The following is an 11224-nucleotide window of genomic DNA, read 5'->3' as shown; positions in this document are numbered from 1 at the left end:
TATTGAGATGTGATTTGCTGCTTTTCTAGTTTTGTTGTTATTGCAATGTCTGGCCAATAGGGAGAGGTGCTGGACTTGTCTTTCAAGAAGTAAAAAAAAAAGAGATAGAAAATAAAATGCCACTAAGTTTCTTTCCTGAAGCCATCCAAACTGATCGGATAAACAGGTTTGAAATAAATTGGATACTCGTTCCTGCTTGGTCGATGTTTGCAGTAGAAGAGTTTCGACGAGTCGATGTGTGAATGATCATGCAGGGTCGTAGAACATGACAGAATGCAAAATGCTGTTGAAATCCTGTGTCTATTGTAGATGTAAAAGTATGGAAAACAGACATTTGCAGTGATCTCTGTATTAAAAGTTTCTGAAGTTAAAAAAATGATTTATGTGGTTTTGTCGCTTTTTATTTTAGTTGTTTTTTTATATTGGAAAGAAAAACGGAAAATTGTGCAAATTCTGCATTCTGGTCTCAGGATGTACACCAGGACCTCAAACCCTATTGAACATCTGCACGTCTCACTTTCAGAAACTGTTTGATTTTCAGCACAAAACGTTTGACTTGCTTTTGTTTTCCTTACAGTCCATGTATGACATAGAAGTCCAAGATGGCGCCCGAGTAGGCAGCCGTCAGCAAGTGCTCTCATGAGCCTTGCTTTTTTTGGTTGTTTTTGTCTTGTTTTGTGTTTTCTTTTGTCACTTTGTGTTGTTGTGCGTCGTGTGGAACGGATACGGATTGTTTTTCAGCATTTTTGGCCACGACATTCATCAAGGAGGAGACTGTGCTGAGTGGTTGCGCCTTTTCGGCAGCCTGAATATGCCAGTACTGTTTTTGAATGGGAGGAATGTCGGTGCCATTCGACTGCCATCGCTGGACACCAAAGGGGCCATTGTGGTTTTTGGCGCCTGTAATGGGCAGCATCTTCACAGCCCCGCTTTGTTCAGCGGAAAGGTCGGTGCTGTTGGACAGTATGCGGCTGAATGGATGCATGGCTTGAGGAGCACACGATAAGAAGAAAGGAGCGTCAGCGCAGAGCACCGATGCGTATGTGGAACTGTCGCGGCTTGGAATTGAAGCAGATTTATGTGGGACAGGAGATGTGAGACAATCTCTTTTCGTCAATGGATGCTACAGCTGCGTGTTTGCTTTCAACATTTAGCTTGTAGTCGACGTGCACGTTCCACCATGATGTCCCTGATCCACTGGTGGAAAGACGCTTTGATACTTTCCTCTTTCATCCAGAAAAAAAAAAGCAGATTCAATGTGTTAATTGCTTGCCACACTAACCGTATTTAAGATGGCGGCACGCTGTGAAGAATTCTTTCAATCGTCCCAAGCTGTGAAACTGAAAAGAAATGCCCAAAATTGCCACCCTGCTGACAAATTCTCATTGTCCAAATGCTAAATAGCTAATCGTCTATATTTTATTTTACATACATGCAAATTGGTCTCTCTCTGGTTTTTGTATTTTGAATAATGAAAGGCTGAGCAACTCGTTTAGCTTGCATCCATTCAATCCGGAGCATCCAGTTTGTTTATTTAATCCAAATGTCCTTTTTTTGGGTGTGTCAATGTGAATTGCTTAATACGTTCCCACTTTTGTTAAAGAACCTTTGCACATGTTTTTTTTTTGTCAAATAGATGGTGTTTACATATTTTGAACAAGAGTGCGCTAAGGAGCCATCCATTCTGTGCAGTCTTTGTTATTGAGATGTGATTTGCTGCTTTTCTAGTTTTGTTGTTATTGCAATGTCTGGCCAATAGGGAGAGGTGCTGGACTTGTCTTTCAAGAAGTAAAAAAAAAAGAGATAGAAAATAAAATGCCACTAAGTTTCTTTCCTGAAGCCATCCAAACTGATCGGATAAACAGGTTTGAAATAAATTGGATACTCGTTCCTGCTTGGTCGATGTTTGCAGTAGAAGAGTTTCGACGAGTCGATGTGTGAATGATCATGCAGGGTCGTAGAACATGACAGAATGCAAAATGCTGTTGAAATCCTGTGTCTATTGTAGATGTAAAAGTATGGAAAACAGACATTTGCAGTGATCTCTGTATTAAAAGTTTCTGAAGTTAAAAAAATGATTTATGTGGTTTTGTCGCTTTTTATTTTAGTTGTTTTTTTATATTGGAAAGAAAAACGGAAAATTGTGCAAATTCTGCATTCTGGTCTCAGGATGTACACCAGGACCTCAAACCCTATTGAACATCTGCACGTCTCACTTTCAGAAACTGTTTGATTTTCAGCACAAAACGTTTGACTTGCTTTTGTTTTCCTTACAGTCCATGTATGACATAGAAGTCCAAGATGGCGCCCGAGTAGGCAGCCGTCAGCAAGTGCTCTCATGAGCCTTGCTTTTTTTGGTTGTTTTTGTCTTGTTTTGTGTTTTCTTTTGTCACTTTGTGTTGTTGTGCGTCGTGTGGAACGGATACGGATTGTTTTTCAGCATTTTTGGCCACGACATTCATCAAGGAGGAGACTGTGCTGAGTGGTTGCGCCTTTTCGGCAGCCTGAATATGCCAGTACTGTTTTTGAATGGGAGGAATGTCGGTGCCATTCGACTGCCATCGCTGGACACCAAAGGGGCCATTGTGGTTTTTGGCGCCTGTAATGGGCAGCATCTTCACAGCCCCGCTTTGTTCAGCGGAAAGGTCGGTGCTGTTGGACAGTATGCGGCTGAATGGATGCATGGCTTGAGGAGCACACGATAAGAAGAAAGGAGCGTCAGCGCAGAGCACCGATGCGTATGTGGAACTGTCGCGGCTTGGAATTGAAGCAGATTTATGTGGGACAGGAGATGTGAGACAATCTCTTTTCGTCAATGGATGCTACAGCTGCGTGTTTGCTTTCAACATTTAGCTTGTAGTCGACGTGCACGTTCCACCATGATGTCCCTGATCCACTGGTGGAAAGACGCTTTGATACTTTCCTCTTTCATCCAGAACTGCTTCATGTCATCACAAAGAGGGTACAGCAAGTCCTGAAGAATGAATGTCTCTCTGTGTCTTTGTTTTGTAATATTGTCTTTGTGCTGTCATATTATTTGTTTAGTTTTTTGTTGTTCTTTTGACTTCAAGACGGCACCGCGAGAGTGGCTGCCTTTCCAGCAGCTCATGTATTTTGTTTTTCTACTTTCATTCCTTTCATCACTTTGCTGCTGTGAAATGTAAATTTCTCCACTGTGAGTCTAATAAAGGCAAAGCCAATCCAATCCAATGTTAAATTTCAAATTGAACATTTATGATAAGCAATTTTCATCCCCGAATGACAGCTAAAAATGTCAGAAGCCTACACTGGTGCCATGTTTCCCGCTTCCTAAGGCAAAAGTCCAAGATAGCGCCTGAGTAGGCACCCGTCAGCAAGTGCTCTACTTGCTTTTTTTGTTGTTTTTGTGTTGTTCTCTTGTCACTTTGTGTTGTTGTGCATCGTGTGGAATGGATACAGATTGTTATCAAGCATTTTTGGCCACAACATTCATCAAGGAGGACACTGCTGAGCGGTTGCGCCTTTTCAGCAGCATGACTATGCCAGCACCGTTTTTGATTGGGAGGAATGTCAGTGCTTTTTTTGCACCTATAATAGGCAGCATTTTCACAGCCCCGCTTTGTGCAGCAGAAAGCGCTGACGTGTATGTGGAACTGTCGCGGCTTGGAATTGAAGTGGATTTACGTGGGACAGGAGATGTGAGACAATCTGTTTTTGTCAATGGATGCTACAGCTTTGTGTTTGCTTTCAACATTTAGCTTGTAGCAAACGTGCACATTTTCACCATGACGTCCCCGATTCACTGGTAAAAAGGATGCTTGGATCCACTCCTCTTTCATCTAGAACTACTTCATACGACAAAGAGGGTGCAGAAAGTGCTAAAGATTGAATGACTGTCTTTTGTGTTGTGTCATAGTACAGTGGGGCCTCGGTTTACAAACACCCTGCCTTACGAAATGTTCGTTTTACTAACGTTAAATTTATGAAAATTAAACCTTGGATTTTTTACAGATAGTTTTGCTGTTATGGGACCGAAAGAGACCCCACCACAGGCTCGTGGTCAGCCGAAGAAGACACAAAACAAAATTACAGTCGAGGAGAAGAAGGAGATCATTGAGAAACACGAACGCGGTGTGCATTTGTCTGATTTAGCGGCTTCGCGGATATGCTAAGTCCACCATTGGTGCCATACTTCGCAACAAAGCTTTACACAAAGACTTTCTTTACTTGATGCTTTCAGCTGATAGAAAAGGCTTGGCATGATGTCACCCTTCGATCCTTGAAAGCAGCATGGAAGAATTTGTGGCCCGCATGCATCCTTGAGAGGGACTTTGAAGGATTTGATCCTCATGACTCTTGTTGTTTTGGACGACATTGTTTCCATTGTCCAGAACAAGGGACGCGAAGTGGATGCAAGCGGCATCGAGGAGCTTGTTGCTGACCATAATGAGGTCCTCAACACAGAGGATTTCAAGAGGACAAGCAGAAGCAAGCCATTCAGGAGTTGTCATCTGAGGATGAGGAGGAGGAGATGGCTGCAGCATCAAGTGAGAGCATCAAGGCAATGTTGGCTAAGTGGAATGATGTGCAGGCTTTTATTGAACAGTTGCATCCAGAAAAGACTGTGGCTATGAGAATCATCAACATGATGAATGATAATGTGATGCCTCAGTTTCGTAAGACCTTATAAGTCAGAAAGCAACAGGTGTCAATTAAGAGCCATCAACGACCATGACACATGTAAATAAAGTGACTTTATCATACAGTGCAGTGTATTTCTTTCATTACAATACAATAGCACATTTATTATACATAGAATAAGGTATATTGTGTGTAATTTTAAGGCTTATTTAGTTGAAAATTATATTTTATGGAGACCTGGGAACGGATTATTCTCATTTAAATAAATTTTGGGGATACACACTTTTCACCTTAAACACTCTGTCTGGGAACCAATTAGGTTCATAAGCCAAGGCCCTACTGTATTTGTTATTCAGCTTTTTTTTTGGTGTTTTCACTTAAAGATGGCGCTGTGAGAGTGTCTGCCTTTCCAGCAGCTCCTGTATTATGTTTTTCTACTTCTTCTTTTCCTTTCCTCTTCGTTCCATAACTTTGCTGCTGTGAAATGTAAATTTATCCAGTGCCAGACTAATAAAGGGTAATCCAATCCAAAACCGCCATATTACTCCAGGAAGGGTGAGTATTTTCATCTCCGAGGCCTAATTTTGCATAAATCACTATCTGACAGCGCGTCTGGCTGCCGCTGCTCACTCGCAGAAAAACATATCATGTGACTGTAAAGTGTCCTTGAGAGTTTTGAAAGGCGCTTAATAAATTAAATATATTAATATTATCTGTATCTCATGGCTCCAGCTCACCTCAAAGAAAAATATTGGACGCATGGCATCCGGCAGTTCCCCGCCAACTGCCTGTGAATATTTAGTGCACTCAAGAAATAGAGTGCATGCTGGGTGCTTGATGTTTATCACCTCTCCTGCATGCTGTCAGTCAAACGTGGACTTGTTTAAAAGACAACCGACGCCTTTGGACAAGTTGTGTCCATATTTTTTTAAATCACTTCAAATGACTTCTACTGAGCGTATTTTACAAAGATTCCATCTCATATAGCTATATTTTACGTTTCAAGAATCGCACCGAATATTCAGGAAGTCTTGTTTTTGAGTTGGTGACGAGTCCGTACGTGACGTCACGGTAGGTATCGTCACTGACCGAGAAAGCGACACACAATGCATTTTGCGGTTCTTTGTTTGGTCTGAAAACTTCGTGTTGATCCGTGTTGATGGCGAAATTAGAAGGAAAACACATAACGCAATGGTGAATTGTTGTGTGTTGCACCAAGACTACTATTTGATATTCGCTGACACAAATTCCCAGCAGACAAATCAGCCCATTTCCAACGGAGGTTGGGCGCCATCTTTTGCTTTTTATGGGACACTACATGCTGTCATTGACGGCTCAAATTGATATGGGAGGACTCCTTTAATCGATTGCAAACATTTATGCTTTCCACTTCAGAACTATTTGAATCATATTCATAACTGGATGAGCAACAAGAAAGCATCTTCTCCGAATCTGAACTCCGTGAGCCCATTGTTTTGTTTCTTGAGCAAGCCAAGACGACTTGGCGTGACGTCACGAAGTCGGGGCAGGACTTTCTGAAAATCACCAGTTTCGAGTTTTTCATTTGACTAAGAATATCCGCCTGCGTGTTTTGGGTATTTTAGATGCTATAAAACGTTTTTCTGATGTCAGTTAGGAAACAAAAAAATGGTGTCGGTTGTCCTTTAACTGTGTCCACCTGCGGAGATGTTTCAGGGTCGTTTGAGGCGTCTGTTGCCAAAGAGGAGAGGTGCAACGGCGGAGGAGGCGGCATTGGATTAGTCATCTTTGGTACAGGTGGAAAACGCGGGGGCTGCATCACTTGAAGGATTTTTTTTTTCTTTTTTTTTCTGACAAGTCTAAGGACGAACGGGGGAGGTGGAAGATCATCTGCATTTTAAGGTATGCCTTAAACTCGGCCCATCGTGGCGAACTTTGCCACCTTGAGCCAACCACTCCACTTTAGTTCACACGTGTCGGCGAGCTGAGTGGTCTGTGAGTGAGTTTGTGTGTCAAGATCAAAAGTAGGGGCAACGTTCACCCAACTATTTTCTAACGCGCTACCAAACCTTCCGGGACCTTGGCTTCCTGTTTACTCTTGCTCAGTAATGCGGTGTGCCCGAAGTAGAGACTCTCGTTTCCATTTGTGTGTGTGTGTGTGTGTGTAGGCCAGAGTGGTCCATTAGTATCAAAAGACAGTTAACCGCTAAGTGTGCTTATTGATTTGTCAGCTTATTTCTATCTATTTCCTTCATTTGTGCACTATGAAAATGCGAAAGAAAAACAATGTGTGATTTTTTTTATTTTTTTATTTTTTTTAGCCCCCCGATCCCTCTCATAATCTGGCACAGTGATGTGGAGAATTAGAGCAGCACGCTGCGTGGTGCCGCATATAGGAAGACATCTAAGGGGGAGTCGCCAGGGCGCGTTTTTTCCTATTTAGTTGGTGTAGTTGCATCACACGCTTTGATGTGAATCGGAGCTCAGCCAAAATATGCCAGCGGGCTTCACGTTTTGCCTGTTTGCGTTTGCTTTTCCAGCTGTTAGAACAGGGGTGTCAAAGTCATTTTTTTGCCGTGGGCCACATTGTAGTTACCGTTTTCGCTACGGGGCCTTTATGAATTTTGGAAAGCCATTAGAATGTTTCATCTCCGCCACATATTCCTTACAGAGCACACAACAAATTAATGAATAACTCGTTTTCAAATCAGAAGTCAAGAATAATGACTGTTATTGTGGTTTACATAAGACAATTTGCAATTCAGACTTTAGCAAGCATGAAATTTCGCAAGTTTGATTTACAGTCAGTTCAGAAAGTATTCAGAACGCTTCCCGCATTTTCTTATGTTACAGCCCTATTGGAAAAAGGAATACCGTATTTATTCGACTATAATGCGCAAAATTTTCTCCCTCAAAAAAGAACTCAGTTTGGTTGTGCGTTATAAACGAGGCCTGGGAAAAAAAATTCTCATATATATTTATTACTTTATCTTTTCCATTGCTATTCTCCATAGTCGAGCTGTTGTTAAGGTGACCTTCAGTTTCGATTCTCGGAAAGGCCCGCATCACGCGCATTCCTTTTTTTTATTGTTGATTACCATTCCTTTAGCTACACTTTATTTTGAGTTAAGTATTGCTGTTTTGCACAATTACCAATATTCATAGTTTCGATTCAACGTTTACATTGTCATTCAGTGTTTACATTGTCAATAAATGATTTTTATCATAATGCTTGTTCTGAACCGAGAAAAAGTTAAACAAAATTGTATCCCGATTTTTAATAGAAAATTAGGTGTGCGCGTTATACACGTCTGCGCGTTATACTCGAATAAATACCGTAAATTCAGTTGTGGAACTTGTAGTGACCTATTCAAAAAGACTTGAGGCTGTAATTGCTGCCAATGGTGCTTCTATGAAGCATTAGGATGTCATGATCTGCTTGGCGACCAACAGGTGGCGCTTTCGGCCCCGCCTGCACCTGCACAGGTGCTGGTCGTCCCGATCAGTGGCAGACTGCCACGTTCGGATTGGCCACCAACGGGTAGCGCTGTCAGCCCTGCCTGCAGCCTTGCAGGTGCTGGTCGTTCCAATCAATGGCAGTCAAAAGGACTCCCAGCATGACCATTCGGCGTCGGGTCATTGTATGCAATTGTATGCATTCTGCATTGTGTATGCATTGTATGCTGTGCATGTGTTTGTTTTATCTTGGCAGACTTTTACTCTTGGTTTTTCTTTTGATACTTTGTATTTTCTGTTCAAACGATTTTAACGTTTTAGATTTTGTTCCTTTTGACTTTATTTTAGTACAATTTGTTAAATAAAACCTGCTGCTCCCTCCTGCCTGCTTTTTGGGATCCACAACTGCCATCACCACATTGCAAACCGTGAAATAGGAAAGCGTTCTGAATACTTATGCACAGGTCTTTTTTATTTTTAATACATTTACAAACATTTTATCAAAACATATTTCATGTTGTCATTATGGGGTAATTTGTGTAGAATTCTAAGGGGAAAAATTAATATATTCTTTTTTTCAATGGGGCTGTAACATAAGAAAATGCGGGAAAAGTGAATCATTCTGAATACTTTCTGAACTGCCTGTACTTTTGCGGGCCGAATAAAAAATGTGGTGGGCCAGATTTGGCCCGTGGGCCTTGACTTTGACACCTGTGATCTATTTCGATGTCTTTTTTGAATGTTTTAAAATTCAATGTTACCAAGTGCTATTTTGCCTTGCATACATGACATAAATTAAAGTTTCAACCATGGTGGGGAACAAATTAAAACGCACCACAAATGAAAGCAGTGAAATGCAAACAGCTTTGTGTGTGCGATTCGGGAAGTTTCCTGCCACAAAATGTATTTTTGCATTTACGCTCCAAATTACACCGCTGTCAGATTGCCCGGTAATATACTGCCTCTCGTCCGTCTCGCACCTTAAACGAATAAAGTTGTCATTCGAAATACTAACATTTCCAAATATCTCTTCCAAATAACCAGGAAATACATCCGAGAATCCCCTCCACATATTACATATAGAGCACATAACAAATTGATGAATAACTACTTTTCAAATCCAAAGTCAAAAATAACGACTGTTATTGTGGTTTACATTGGACAATACCTGTGTCGTTGTGTTGTCATATTATTTGTTATTTAGTTTTTTTACTTTGTTACTTCCGGGTTGAGCGAATGCTGGCGCGTGTGGCTGCCGCTGCTCACCTTCAGGAAAAATATCCTGTGACTGTAAACTGTCCTTGAGAGTTTTGAAAGGTGCTTATGCGTGAAATGTATTATTATTATTATTATTAATGTAAAATTTTGGCTCGGACTTTAGCAAGTAATGTAATTTAACATGTTATATTTACCTTCGCGGACCATAAAATGATGTGGCGGGCCAGATTTGTCCCCAGGGGCCTTTACTTTGACACCTGTGTGTTAAACCTCATACAATACAATACAATACAATACATGTTGATTTATATAGCGCTTTAACAGCAGCTCTTGTGGTTTCCAGGCAGTCAAAGAAAGCAAAGTGGTTGGAAAAGGTGCAATGAACATGTAAAAAATATATAAATGCAAAGGAAGGACAACGCATAACCCAGTTTGTAACTATTCGCTCTTTGTCAAACTTTGAAACACGCTGCGCACGTTTTCCTCAGTTGTTTCATTTCTACTATCTCTCTCTGTCACTGTCTTTTCCTGCTGTCTCATCTCTCTCGCTGGCTGCTCTTTATCCCCGTCTCACTTTTTCTGCCCCCTCCCCTCCCATCGCTCTCTCATACATAGACACACACCACAAACTCTCTCTCTCACTGGCTCACTTTCATCATTGCACAAAATCTACTCCTGCTCTCTCATGCATACTCAAGACTGTATTTCTCTCTCTTTCGCTCTTTCTCACTTTCTCTCTCTCTCTACCCCTCCATTACTCTTCCATTCGCAGCCTCCCCTCCTCTGTCTCAGTGCACACGGGTGTTCGGAGGGACCGTGAATCCATTTGTTTTAGGTGCTTGCATGAAACAGCTCCTAATAATAGGAAGAGGAGACCGTTAAGGTAAGAAAGTGACAACTGACTGAAATGATTTCCATTCAGTATGTCTCATGGTAATCTTGTTAACTTGGAAGTGACACGTTGACTGTTTTGCATGCAGTGTCCTGGTTGGTACCAGATGTGTTGGCTCACCTGGGATTTAAGAGGAAAAGATGCTCGGTCAAATGTGTGAGTCTGTTTGTCAGAATGCTGGTTTGGTAATTAAAACTTGTATGTATAAACTTTGCCATACAAATGGGGCGGCCGAACAACATCATGAAGTGTTTTGAAGCTTTTCCACTGAGTACTCTTTTTTTGTGACTTAACAACTGTCAGTGATTCCATCACTCACATTTTTTCTCCCAACATTGCAGAAATGATAATTCAACATACATTGATACCTTGGCTTACGAAATTAATTGCTTCCCAGACAGAGTGTGTAAACCGAAAACTGTGTATCCCAAAAATTAATTTCCCATCGGAAACCATTAAAATGAGAATAATCCGTTCCCTGGTCCCATAAAACATAAAAAACATAAAACATAATTTTCTACTTTCTAATTTTCTATGCCTTAAAACTACACAAAATATAACATTTTATGTATAATAAATGTGCTATGGTATTATAATTAAAGAAATAAACTGTACTGTATAATAATGTCATTTTTTTTACCTTTGTGATGGTTGTTGATGGCTTGATGGAATGGAGTGGAAAGCAGGTATGTTCACACTTTTTGCAAAGGGGGGAAGATTCGATGTGTTAAAAATGTAGGGCAACATTGGCAGACGTTATGTACATATAACAGCATTAAACACTTGATGAGGAACGTAACCTTCTTCTTTCACCATCTTGAGGAATGATCCCTTGTAGGTGCTTTCTTTGTGATAATTTTATCTAGTTCCTCATCAATTGTGTTCTGTTTAGCTGGGTTGATAGCTTTTTGCTTCAAGTGTACAGATGGCTTGTGCGGGTTGTTTGAATGATGGGATAATTTAACCTTGCAGTCTCTGCCTTTCAACTATCAAAGTTGAAACTCTCACTGTCGTCTGCCTGTCTTTTTAATGTTTAAACCACCTCCCCTCACTGCTTGA

The 11224-nt window shown here is 41.0% G+C and overlaps 1 protein-coding gene across 2 annotated transcripts in view; it reads left to right on the top strand.

Annotated features, from left to right (window-relative positions):
* Positions 1–9943: 9943 nt before the first annotated feature.
* LOC148883987 (regulator of G protein signaling 6-like) overlaps positions 9944–11224 on the top strand; it is a 54860-nt gene continuing 53579 nt past the window's right edge. Inside the window, exons 1-2 of one of the 2 annotated variants that reach the window (XM_089022802.1) lie at positions 9944–10156; positions 10254–10321. The gene's annotated coding sequence lies outside the window, so the exon portion shown is untranslated. The remainder of the gene's footprint in view (positions 10157–10253; positions 10322–11224) is intronic. The other variant, XM_089022801.1, reaches the window with a different exon arrangement.

Source organism: Hippocampus bargibanti, linkage group LG19 (genome assembly GCF_051943395.1).
Source record: "Hippocampus bargibanti isolate YZ-2025 linkage group LG19, ASM5194339v1, whole genome shotgun sequence".
NCBI classification, from domain to species: Eukaryota; Metazoa; Chordata; class Actinopteri; order Syngnathiformes; family Syngnathidae; genus Hippocampus; species Hippocampus bargibanti.
The sequence above is the reverse complement of the archived record's forward strand: the minus strand, read 5'-3'. Positions and strand labels throughout refer to the sequence as shown.